Here is an 11,638-nt window from a genome sequence, read left to right on the forward strand (position 1 = left end):
AATTAAAACAGGCAACTCCACCTCTTTCTCCCACCATGGATGGATCCATAATGTTTTTCCTGAATATCCCTGGCCAGAGTGCCCCAGGGAAACCACTAGTCGGACAATTCCCTGATCCCATGGTATGCTGGAAATGGGCTGTCCATTTGTCCGGGTGCTCTACAGAAAGTGTCTCTTTTGTAAAGGAGAGTGGAATAGAGTCTAAATCCCACTAGTTCTAAGAGTCTGTGATTGATTTCCTTTTTATAACCTGGCTATATTTAGGTTGATGAATTATATTCAAGATGGAATCATCGCTGATCCTGTCAATGAATGGTTTTTGTATTCAAAAGCTACTGAAAGGACTGCTGATCCGGACAAGATAACATAAACTCACTTCTCCCTTTCCTCCTCCAGCTAGGTACAATGATGAACTCTGGAAATATTGCCAGAGGTCACCAAAGGAAAACTCTGAAAGGGGAAAGAGAGAGGGGAACAAGCTAGAGATCCTAGTACTGCAAGAACAACACAGCAGTGGGGTGTCTTACTACCCCCTTGTCCAACAGGAGAAGGTGATCTAGGCTTGGCATTTCCTGCTGCCCAACCGGGCTCCAGAGGAGAACCAACAGAGGTTCCCTCTTTTTGGTGGGCCTGAGATTCTCTTCTCTCACTGACGGACACCCGGAATGACCAGATGATACCAAAAAAGGGGGTTACAGCATAACAAGCAACCTCGCCTGGGAAGAAGCTTTTTTGTCTCCATGGACCCAAGAGGACCCCTTATCTAGAGGCACCGGGAGAACCAGCCTGAAGAATTTCCTTCAGCCCCCTCAGGTAGCAGCAGGGAGGACCAGTGGAAGCCCCAAGAGACTGTAATAATATGACAAACGCTCTGAAATTAAATTGCCATTGGACCCACAGCCCACTAACCTAGGCCAGGATCTGCTTGTTAGCCTAAATAGGGTGAGAGCTGGCTTAAAAAAAAATTCAAATCGGATTGAGAGTCTCCTAACATAAAAGGCAAGATGTCCAAACATACACATCATATCAAGAACAAGGAGAATAACGTAGATGAGAAAAGACAATCAGGTGACACCCCCTCTGAGATGAACCAGGTGCTAGAAGCACCTGACAAAGACTTTGAAGCAGCTGTCATAAAAATGCTTTAGGAAGGAAGCGCAAATTCTCTTGAAACAAATGAAAGAAGAGAAAAAAAATCTTGGCCAAGAAACAGAGCTAATAAAAAAGGAACCAAATGGAAATTATAACACTAGGAAATACCAATAACTGAAATAAAAAACTCACCAGATAGGCTCAATGGTAGAATGGATACGACAAAAGGTAGAATCAATAAAATTGAGGAAAAAACAACAGAAGTCACCCAATCTGAGTGACAAAGAGAAAGCATACAGAAAAATTTCTCTACTGTACATGATGACTTCGATTCACACATTAGTAGCTTTGACCACATGCAGATGGGCTGCTTAATCAACCTAAGAGAACTAATGGTTTTAAATAGTGACAAATAATTGGAAAATAACAAATTTTAAATGACACCATTTACAAAAGCACCTAAAATATAGGGAATAGTTGGGACACAGATGATTTTTTAGGGCAGTGAAAATACTCTGTATATTATAATGGTAGATACAGGTCATTATACATTTTTACAAACCCATAGAATATATGCCATCAAGAGTAACCTGTAACGGAAACCATGGACTTTGGATGATAAGATGGGCCAGTGTAGGTTTCTGAACTGTAACAAATGTATCATTCTGGTTGGGGATGTTGATTATGGGGGAGGCTATGCAAATGTTGAGGGAAGGAGTGTATAGGAAATCTTTCCTTTCCTCTCCGTTTTGTTGTGAACCTAAAACTGCTCTTAAAAAATTCTTTAGAAAATAGCAAAATAGGAGCACCTGGGTGGCTCAGTCAGTTAAGCATCTGACTTCAGCTCAGGTCATGATCTCACAGTTTGTGGGTTCGAGCCCCACATCGTGGGTCCGAGCCTGCTTCAGGTTCTATGTTTCCCTCTCTCTCTGCCCCTCCCCCACTCATGCTCTGTCTCTTAAATATAAAAAATAAAACATAATTTTTTTTTAAAAATTAGCGAAATAAATGTGATGAAATTTAATTAAGAACTATAAGATTATTGTTGAAAGATATTAAAGAAACCCTAAGCAAATATTTATAGAATGAAAAACTTAATGCTCTAAAAAATTTTTTTTAATTTTTAAATTTTTTTACTTGAGAGAGAGTGTGAGTGGGGGAGAGGGGCGGAGAGAGTAAGAGAGAGAGAGAGAGAGAGAGAGAGAGAGAATCTCAAGCAGGCTCCATGCTGAGCATGCAGCCTGATGTGGGGCTTGATCCTAAGATAGTGGAATCATGACCTGAGCTGAAATCAAGAGTTGGGTGCTCAACCAACTGAGCCACCCAGGCGCCCCAAGACTTAATGCTTTTAAAGTCAATTCTCTCCAAACTGATCTCTAGAACTAGCACAATTTCAATATAAATTCCAGTAGAATTTTGTTAATTTTATTTTTAGCATAAACTTCATCCTATAATTTATTTGGAAAATTAAAAGACCAAAAGAATCTTGAATAAGAACATTTTTCAAGACTTATTCTGAAGCTTTAGTAAATAAGACAGTGTAAGATTTGTGTAAGCATAGACAAATAGACCCATGGAACAGAAATGAAAGTTCTAGAAAACAGACCACTCATATTCAATACCTTCATTTGTGATTTTAAAAGACACTGCCATGCAATGAGATAGGAGGGATGGTCTTTTCATAAACTCTGCTGGGTTGACTGCACATTCATTAAAAAAAAAAAATTAATCTTGACCTTACCTCACACCAGACACAAACATTAAATCAGGTAGGACACTTGGGTGGCTCAGTCAGTTATGAGTCTGACTCATGGTTTCAGCTCAGGTCATGATCTCATGGTTCCTGAGATCTAGCCCCACATCGGGCTCTGCTCTGATAGTACATTGCCTGCTTGGGAAAATCTCTCTTTTCCCTCTCTATCTGCCCCTCCCCTGGTCGTGCTCTGTCTCTCTCTCAAAATAAATAAATAAATAAATAAATAAGCTTAAAAAAATCAAATCAGGCAGATTGTAATCTAAATATGAAAGGTAAAATGATAAAACTTCCAAAAGATAACATCAGAGAATAATCTCATGAGCTTGGGCACGAAAAATTTTCTCAAATACAGTACAAAAAAACCACTAAGAACATGCGAAAAGATCAGTAAACTGGACTTCATTAAAACCAAGAAGTTTGGGGGCGCCTGGGTGGCTCAGTCGGTTAAGCGTCCGACTTCAGCCAGGTCACGATCTCGCGGTCTATGAGTTCGAGCCCCGCGTCGGGTTCTGGGCTGATGGCTCAGAACCTGGAGCCTGCTTCCGATTCTGTGTCTCCCTCTCTCTCTGACCCTCCCCCGTTCATGCTGTGTCTCTCTCTGTCTCAAAAATAAATGAATGTTAAAAAAAAAAATTAAAAAACAAAAAACAAAAAACCAAGAAGTTTGTTCATCAAAAGACACCAAGAAGAGACTAAAAAGGTTGGGGTGCTTGGGTAGCTCAGTGGGTTGAGCGTCTGACTCTTGATTTCAGGTCAGGTCACGATCCCAGGGTCATGGGATCGAGCCCCGAGTCAGGAGCCACACTGACTGTGGAATCTGCTTGAGATTCCCTCTCTCTCTTTCTTTCTCTTTCTCTAATAAATAAATAAATAAATTAATTAATTAAAACCTTAAAAAGAGAGTGGAAGGCAAGCCACGGAGAAACAATATTTGCGTATCTTAAACTTGATTGAAAAAAATTGTGTCCAGAATATATGAGAAATCTTCAAAAACCATTAGTAGTCCAATAGAAAAAAAATGAGCAAAAGACTGGCACAGGTACCTCACAAAGAGGCTATACAATTTATCAGTAAATATGAGCAGGGGAGTACAGAGGACATTCACAGGGTAACACCACTATATACCCACCAGAGTGGCTGCAAATGAACAGACTAATAACACTAAGTGCTGGAGAGGATGTGTGTGTGGCCATTGCCACCACCATCCACTGACCAGCATGGCTGTAAACCGGTGCAGTCGCTGTGGAAAATTGGGGGCAGGATTTACTGCACCTGAACAATGTAGAGCCTATGACTCAGCGGTTCCTCTCCTTGGTATACCGCCAACTGAAACGTACACACACGCGCGCACCGAAGACACGTACAAAACCGTTCAGAACTATCTAGTTAAGGAGCCAAAGACTGGAGACGTGAAAAGTTCTAAAAGGAAACCACACTAAAATGGAGTTGGGAGGCCAGAGGTGGGAGTTCTCATGCCCTACCCCTCCTGGCCAGTTGCAGAAAGAGCCACACCTTAAAAATTTTTTTTAGCGCAGTCGGTTAAGCGTCCGACTTCAGCCAGGTCACGATCTCGCGGTCCGTGAGTTCGAGCCCCGCGTCAGGCTCTGGGTTGATGGCTCAGAGCCTGGAGCCTGTTTCCGATTCTGTGTCTCCCTCTCTCTCTGCCCCTCCCTCGTTCATGCTCTGTCTCTCTCTGTCCCAAAAATAAATAAACGTTGAAAAAAAAATTTTTTTTTAATTTTTTTTAATGTTTATTCATTTTTTTGAGAGAGAGACAGAGAGCATGAGAGGGGGGAGGGGCAGAGAGAGAAGGAGACACAGAATCTGAAACAGGCTCCATGAGCCGTCGGCACAGAGCCTGATGTAGGACTCGAACCCATGAAGTGTGAGATCATGACCTGAGCTGGAGTCAGACGCTTAACCGACTGAGCCACCCAGGCACCCCAAGGTAATACTACTTTAGCTACTACTTTACTATCCCAGAAGGAGGAAGATTTTCCTCCCCTGGCTGTAATAATTCAGCCAATAAAAAACCACTATAATTTGAGCCCCCAGTTGACCTTAATGGACTTTTTTTTTTTTTTTTTTTTTTTTACAACAGACCTCCCAACTTCTCCCTTTCCTCTGTAAAAGAGCATTCCTCTCTTTCAGTCTCTGGACTTGCCTATGCTTTTGCTCTGAAGCTACTTCGTCCCGAATTGCGATTCTCTGCTTTTTCTGAATGAACCCATTTTTTTTACTGGTAAAATAACTAGCAGGTTTTTTTTAAGTTTATTTCTTTATTTTGAAGAGGTGGGGGAGCGCGAACACGAGGAGGGGAGGGGCAGAGAGAGGAGAGAGAAAGTCCCAAGCAGGCTTCATACTGTCAGTGCAGAGCCTGAGCAGGGCAGGGGCTCCATTTAGGAATAGTGAGATCATGACCTGAGCTGAAATCAAAAGTCGGCCGCCTCACCAACTGAGCCACCCAGGCCCCGATCTTCAAGGTTGGTAGAAACAGCCCAGAGTTCCATCAACAGCGGAATGGATAAATATATGTGGTGTCCTTAGCAATGAAATTGAATAATCTAAAACAACACGAGCTAACACAGAACTGAAACCTTCAAGTTCAGGGTAGGGAGCCAGACAACCAAGAGGGCACACGGGATGATACTATTGACCTGAAGGTCAAGAACAGACAAGGCTAATTGGTGGGGATGCAAGTCAAGATGGTCGTTATTTGGAGGATGTGACTGGGAAGAAGCACAAAGGGGTTGTTGCGGTGTTTGTAATGTACTGTTTCTTTGTCGCTGTTGTTGTTATCTGTCTCTTCTTTTTCTGCTGAAGTATAATTAACATCTAGTGTTATATTAGTTTCAGGTGTACAATATAATGAAGATTCAACAGCGTCCTGCTCCTCAACCGGGTCATGGTTTCATAGATTTGGTTCCTTTGTGAAAATTCGTCACGCTCTTATGCAGATCACTTGTGCACTTTTCTCCATGGATGTCTTACTTCGGCAAAGGGTTGACCTAAAACACTATGTTGGAGTTTGCAGAGGTCAACACAGCCACAAAAACTTTGTTGCTTCACAAAGAGTATTTTATATGATGCCCCAAAACTTTGGAAACCAAGATGCCGTTTTCTCACTCTGAGCCAATAAACACACAAACTGATAGAAAAGTCATTGGGATCACAGATGACTTATTTGTAGACAGTCTACACCACGTGTCCTAACATCTTCCATCCAAAGGCAGGCCAGCCTTCCATTCAGCAGAGAGGCCCTGCTCACCTGTCAGACCATCCGCTTCTCTGAGCCCAGGGAGTTTGGTCATGCCCCACTCTGGTCCTCCCGCCCTCACACTGGTCCTCCCAGCTGCTCACCTGACGCCATGACCGACATCAGGGCAGGCCGCCATGTCAGTGTGGACCTCACCAGTGACCCATTCTTTTCATTCCATGCTGACGCCCCCTGACATAGAGAATTGGAGACGGAATTCTTTGGGAATTTCCGGTCTAAAACCATCTAGAGAGCTCTTGCTGAGTTACTGCAGATACCTTTGCTGAAACACTTGGCTAAAATCATCCTGGCATTTTTTTATGAGGAAGCGGGTTTTAATTTGGACGATGTATCTGCTGAACGATAGGGCCATTAAACACCAAAGAGCTGGTCTATTTCCTTTTGAGACATTTTAAGCTTTCTAGTCCCTCATTCCCTTCAACCAGTAGGATGAGAGGTATTGGTATAAACAGCTGGACATTTTTTTTTTTTAGTTTATTTACTTATTTTGCGAAAGAGAGCATAAGCAGGGGAGGGGCAGGGAGACAGGGAGAGAGAGAGAGAGAGAGAGAGAGAGAGAATCTCAAGCAGGCCTCGTGCTGTTAGTGTGGAGCTGAACTTGGTTGGGGCTCAATCTCATAAACCGTGAGATTATGACCCGAGTGGAAATCAAGAGTCAGACTCTTTTTTTTTTTAAACATTTATTTATTTTTGAGACAGAGAGAGAGAGCATGAACAGGGGAGGGTCAGAGAAAGAGGGAGACACAGAATCCAAAACAGGCTCCAGGCTCTGAGCTGTCAGCACAGAGCCTGACGCAGGGCTTGAACCCACGGACCGCGAGATCATGACCTGAGCCGAAGTCAGATGCTTAACCGACTGAGCCACCCAGGCGCCCCAAGAGTCAGACTCTTAACTGACTGAACCACCCAGGCACCCATCAGTTGGACACTGTTTACAAACCATTTGTGTGCAACCTGTCATCTTGTCTCCCTCTGTAGGTAGCTAAAGTTACGTTAGAGCAAGGGGACCCTCGAGAACACCCAGCATAACCCCCTGGTGTGCCAAAGACAGGGCCAAGTCTGGGGGAGGGAAAGGGATTTACAAGTTGAGCTGTAAGAACACAGGTCTCCTGGGACATCTGGCAGTGACCCCACACTTGGGGATCTGAGAACAAAGCAAGGTGTTGTTGAGCCCAAATTAGCTGTCACCTCCTTCCCCTGATTCCTTTTCTTTGCTTCCTACCATCAAAGTCAGGTTCCAAATGCATCCTTGGGAGGGGCCAGGAACCGTCTCTGTCCCCTGCTACAAGCAAAAGGCCCTCAGGCGTCCTCATCTCGGGTGAGCTGGAGGAGAGAGGCAGCCGTGTGGAAGGGCCAGCCCCGAAAAACACGAGTGCTTGAGGGGGCTTGCAGAGGGGTGTAGCAAAGAGTAAAATTCTCGGCCTCTGGAAATGCACATCATGGGTTCAAATCCCACCTCCCCCACTTACCATCTCCGGGCCTCAGTTTCTTTAGCTGGGAAGCAGGAATGACGGTAGAAGCCCCTCGGTCAGATTGCCGAGGACAACGAACAGTGTGCGAGCTACTGGAACAGTGCCCGAATGCCGAGGCACTGCAGGTGATGAGGGCGGACGCGCTCCCAAAAGGGCAAGGGGCCACGCTTCTGGTGTCTTCAGTGGATACAAAAGGCCGAGACGGCTCTTGGTCATGGAGGTAGAGCCTGTCTGTTGCCCAAGCGAACCACTTCCTGGCTTCGGTGAAACCCTCAGCTCTTAGTATGACCAACCGGTTGGGCTAATGACCACATGCCATGACGCCAGAGACAGAGAGACAACAAAGGGAGAATCTGATCAGTTGAGCCTGGACGGGGTGCGGAGAGGTGCCAAAGGCAAACCAAAGTCACTTGACCGGTGGGCCCCTCCTGTGGAAGGGATAAAGGCAACCTGCCGTACCCTGAGAGCTGGGAATATCTTCCCCTTGGAAAACATTCCCTCCTGGGATCTGTCAGTTGATGGCTGACATGTCCACTCTTAGATAGCCATTCCTTTGGCTTAATATATGGTCCTCTGTCCAAAAGACAGAGTCCTGGGGCACCTGGGTGGCTCGGTCGGTTAAGCATCTGACTTCAGCTCAGGTCACAATGTCCTGGTTCGTGAGTTTGAGCCCCGCATCGGGCATCGGGCTCTGCACTGACAGTGTGGAGCCTGCCTGGAATTGTCTCTTCCTCTCTCTCTGCCCCCTCCCCAGCTCGAGCGTGCTCTGACACATGCACGTGCTCTCCCTCTCTCTCTCTCAAAAGAAAAGAGAAAGAGAGAGAGAGACGGAAAGACAGAGCCCTTACTGGCAAAGTGGGTGGCCCCAATTTAAGATGTGCTGTGCTCACGTGGTTCTGCACGTTTTTGTTTTTGTTTTTGTTTTGGAGAGAGACAGAGTGTGAGTGGGGGGAGGGGCAGAGAGGGAGAGAGGGAGAATCCAAGCAGGATCCTCGAGGTCAGTACGCAGAGCCGGATGCGGGATTCCAACTCGCGAAACCATGAGTCCACGACCTGAGCCAAAATCAAGAGGCAGACGCTTCACTGACAGAGCCACCCAGGCGCCCCTGGTTCCTCACGTTTTATACAAAGCCTCCTTTTCTGTGTCTCCCCATGAGTGTGACAAGGGTCTGCTCACCCAAGAGCTCTGGGACAGCGTGTGCAGCTTCCAGACTGCCCATGTTAAATATGGTTAGCTGATTACCAGGACCTGTACTCGCTGTGAGGGGGCTCCCACCTCAGAGCCTCATTCTCGCTTCTCTCTCAGCCTGGAGTGCTCAGCCAGGCGCCATGGTCCTCCGACCCCTCCGGTCTCTGGGGTCACTCCTCAGACAGGCCTCTTGCCCCACACAATCCCGTCGCCTTGCACTCTGATTTTCATCAGTGCTTCTGCAGGTTCCTTCTCTGTGATCTGTCCCCCTCACTAGCATGCCGGTTCTTTCTTTGTCTTGATGTCACAGCATTCTAGCCCCTGAAGCAGTGCTTGGTATGGGCAGGTGTTGAGTAGGTAACTGATGAATTAATGAATGAATGGATGAATGAATGAGTGGATGAATGAATGAGTGGACGAGTGCATGAATGAATGAATGAATGAGTGGATGAATGAATGAATGAGTGGATGAATGAATGAATGAGTGGATGAATGAATGGATGGATGAATGAATGAGTGGATGGATGAACGAGTGAGTGGATGAATGAATGAGTGGATGGATGAACGAGTGAGTGGATGAATGAATGAGTGAGTGAGTGGATGAATGAATGAGTGGATGGATGAACGAGTGAGTGGATGAATGAATGAGTGAGTGATTGAATGAATGAATGAGTGGATGGATGAATGAATGAATGAATGGATGGATGAATGGATGAGTGGATGGATGGATGGATGGATGAATGAATGAGTGGATGGACGAATGAATGAATGAGTGGATGAATGAAAGAATGAATGAGTGGATGGATGGATGAATGAATGGATTAGTGGATGGATGGATGAGTGGATGGATGGATGAGTGGATGGATGGATGAGTGGATGGATGTATGAATGAATGAGTGGATGAATGAATGAATGGATGAACAAATGAATGAGTGAGTGGATGAATGAATGAATGGATGAATGAATGAATGAATGAGTGGATGAATGAATGAGTGGATGAATGAATGAATGGATGGATGATGAATGAACTGGGCACTTCTGTCACAACCTACGCAGAGCACCGGGCTTATTAATCCTAATTAAAGCAGAGTAAGCGCTTTCGCTCTAGGTCCCCGGGGCCCTTCTGTAAAGGCTCCAGTGGAGACTGCACAGGACAAAGATGTGACAAAAGAACTCATTCGTGCGGAGGAGAAGCTGGCCTGGGGACCATGTTACACTGCATGCTTTCATCTGCTACATTTGTGTTTGCTTCAAGGGTTTCGTGTGCTTTTTCAACAAGAGAGTACGGGTAGGAGAAGCCGTATCCGGACTCATCACAAGACCAGCACCACGGGCAGCATCGAACGTCCACGGAGCCCTTGCAACGTGCTGAGCGCCATCCCAGGAACCTGACGCCCGCGATCGCATCCGATCCCGGCCACGACGCCTGTGTAGACATGAGAAAACCAAGGCCTCGCCCGGCTGGCATCCCAGCCTTTCCAGTTGGTCTCCTTTCCTTCCCAGTTGCTGGGGTAGCTCTGAGTGGGCAGGAGACACCCCAGCTGTCCTCTGGCAGTGTGCCAAGTCACCTCATCCTGCGCTTTTCTAAGACGGGAGGGTCGGCCCGCCACTCTTAGAAGGTCTGCCTCATTCCCTGACCCCTAGGGAGTCACCCCAGCCTGCTCCGGCCCAGCTCTGGGTCAGCACATTCAGCAAATCAAGTGCAGCCGAGGCCCGGCCTTCTAGCTCCAGCCTCCCCGGCTCCTCACACGCACCACCCCTCCCATCGGAGCCTGCGCGGGTTCATTTCCACGTCCGCTGGGTGGGCTGCCTGTCAGAGGGTTTTCATGAGATGTCCGGTTGCTGCAGACTCAGTGCCTGACAGGGCGGACACTCAGTAAACTGCAGATGCCCCGCAATGTTTTTCTGTTACCGATTCATTTTTGAGTCTAGCTGACGCCCCTCTGTGGGCACCGTATTTCACACCCGCTGTGCCCCGATCCGACGTGACAAGCTCCCTCCTTGGGAGTACAGAAACGACGACGAGAGGAGGTTCATGGCCTGCACGCTACCACAGGGCAAACACAGGTACAGGTCCCCTGTGGAGCGTTAGTAGCCTGGAGCCATCAGGCCTCCCAGGAGGAGCCTGTTTGTCAGGATAGGAAGCTTCCAGGCTCATTTCAGCCCCACCGGATAGATGACCCTGAGAACTGGTAGGGGGAGAAGAGTCAGCTGGTTCTCACCTCAGAAACCTCAGAGAAGACTTTTCTCCCCACGTGAGAACAGGTGGATGGAGACGGGACTTCACATCATCCATCTTCCGCGAAGTCACTTATACCGTGACCTTGGGCAAGTGGCTCAGCTTCTCTGAAGCTCGGTCTCCTCTCCTGCAGAAGGAGAGTGGTGGTCTGAACTTGCCTCTAGGTCCTCGAGGCCGCAGCCTGCCCTGTGCAACCAGCCGGGGGAGTTTCGTCAGCCAGACTCCATTCCAGGCCTATTACATGAGAATCTGTGGTAGGTGGACTCGGGTGATTCCCACGCCCGTGGCGGGGAGGGGGGTTGGAGGTCCTAGAACAGCTGGCTCCTCCCCTCGGTCTCAGCTCTGACGTCTGTGAAGGCCCGAGGCTCCCCACCCAACTCCCCCCGCACACCCTTGTCCTGTTTGCCACAGACTCATTTCCTGACTTAAGGATGGACGTGTTTAGGCCCGAAGGCCCCCGAGAGGGAAATGTCTACTCACTTTGTCATCTTGCTTCCCAGGGGTGTCCTCCGGGGACAGGCCCTGGGGGCCCAGATGGCTCTGGCGCCTCCGTCAGGAGGTGTGGGCCTCCAGGACAGTGTGGACAGCCCCTGGGGACATCTGAAGGCCTCTC

General features: G+C 47.3%; 1 long non-coding RNA gene across 4 annotated transcripts in view; it reads left to right on the forward strand.

Annotated features, from left to right (window-relative positions):
* LOC102901946 overlaps positions 1 to 10,684 on the forward strand; it is a 157,678-nt gene extending 146,994 nt beyond the window's left edge. For 3 of the 4 annotated variants that reach the window (XR_006595746.1, XR_006595747.1, XR_002741212.2), the window contains one exon: positions 10,042 to 10,684. This is a non-coding gene — a long non-coding RNA (uncharacterized LOC102901946). Of the gene's footprint in view, positions 1 to 5,698; positions 6,012 to 10,041 lie in introns of those variants that run through there. The other variant, XR_006595752.1, reaches the window with a different exon arrangement.
* The last annotated feature ends 954 nt before the right edge of the window (positions 10,685 to 11,638 follow it).

Source organism: Felis catus, chromosome A3 (assembly GCF_018350175.1).
Source record: "Felis catus isolate Fca126 chromosome A3, F.catus_Fca126_mat1.0, whole genome shotgun sequence".
NCBI lineage: Eukaryota > Metazoa > Chordata > Mammalia > Carnivora > Felidae > Felis > Felis catus.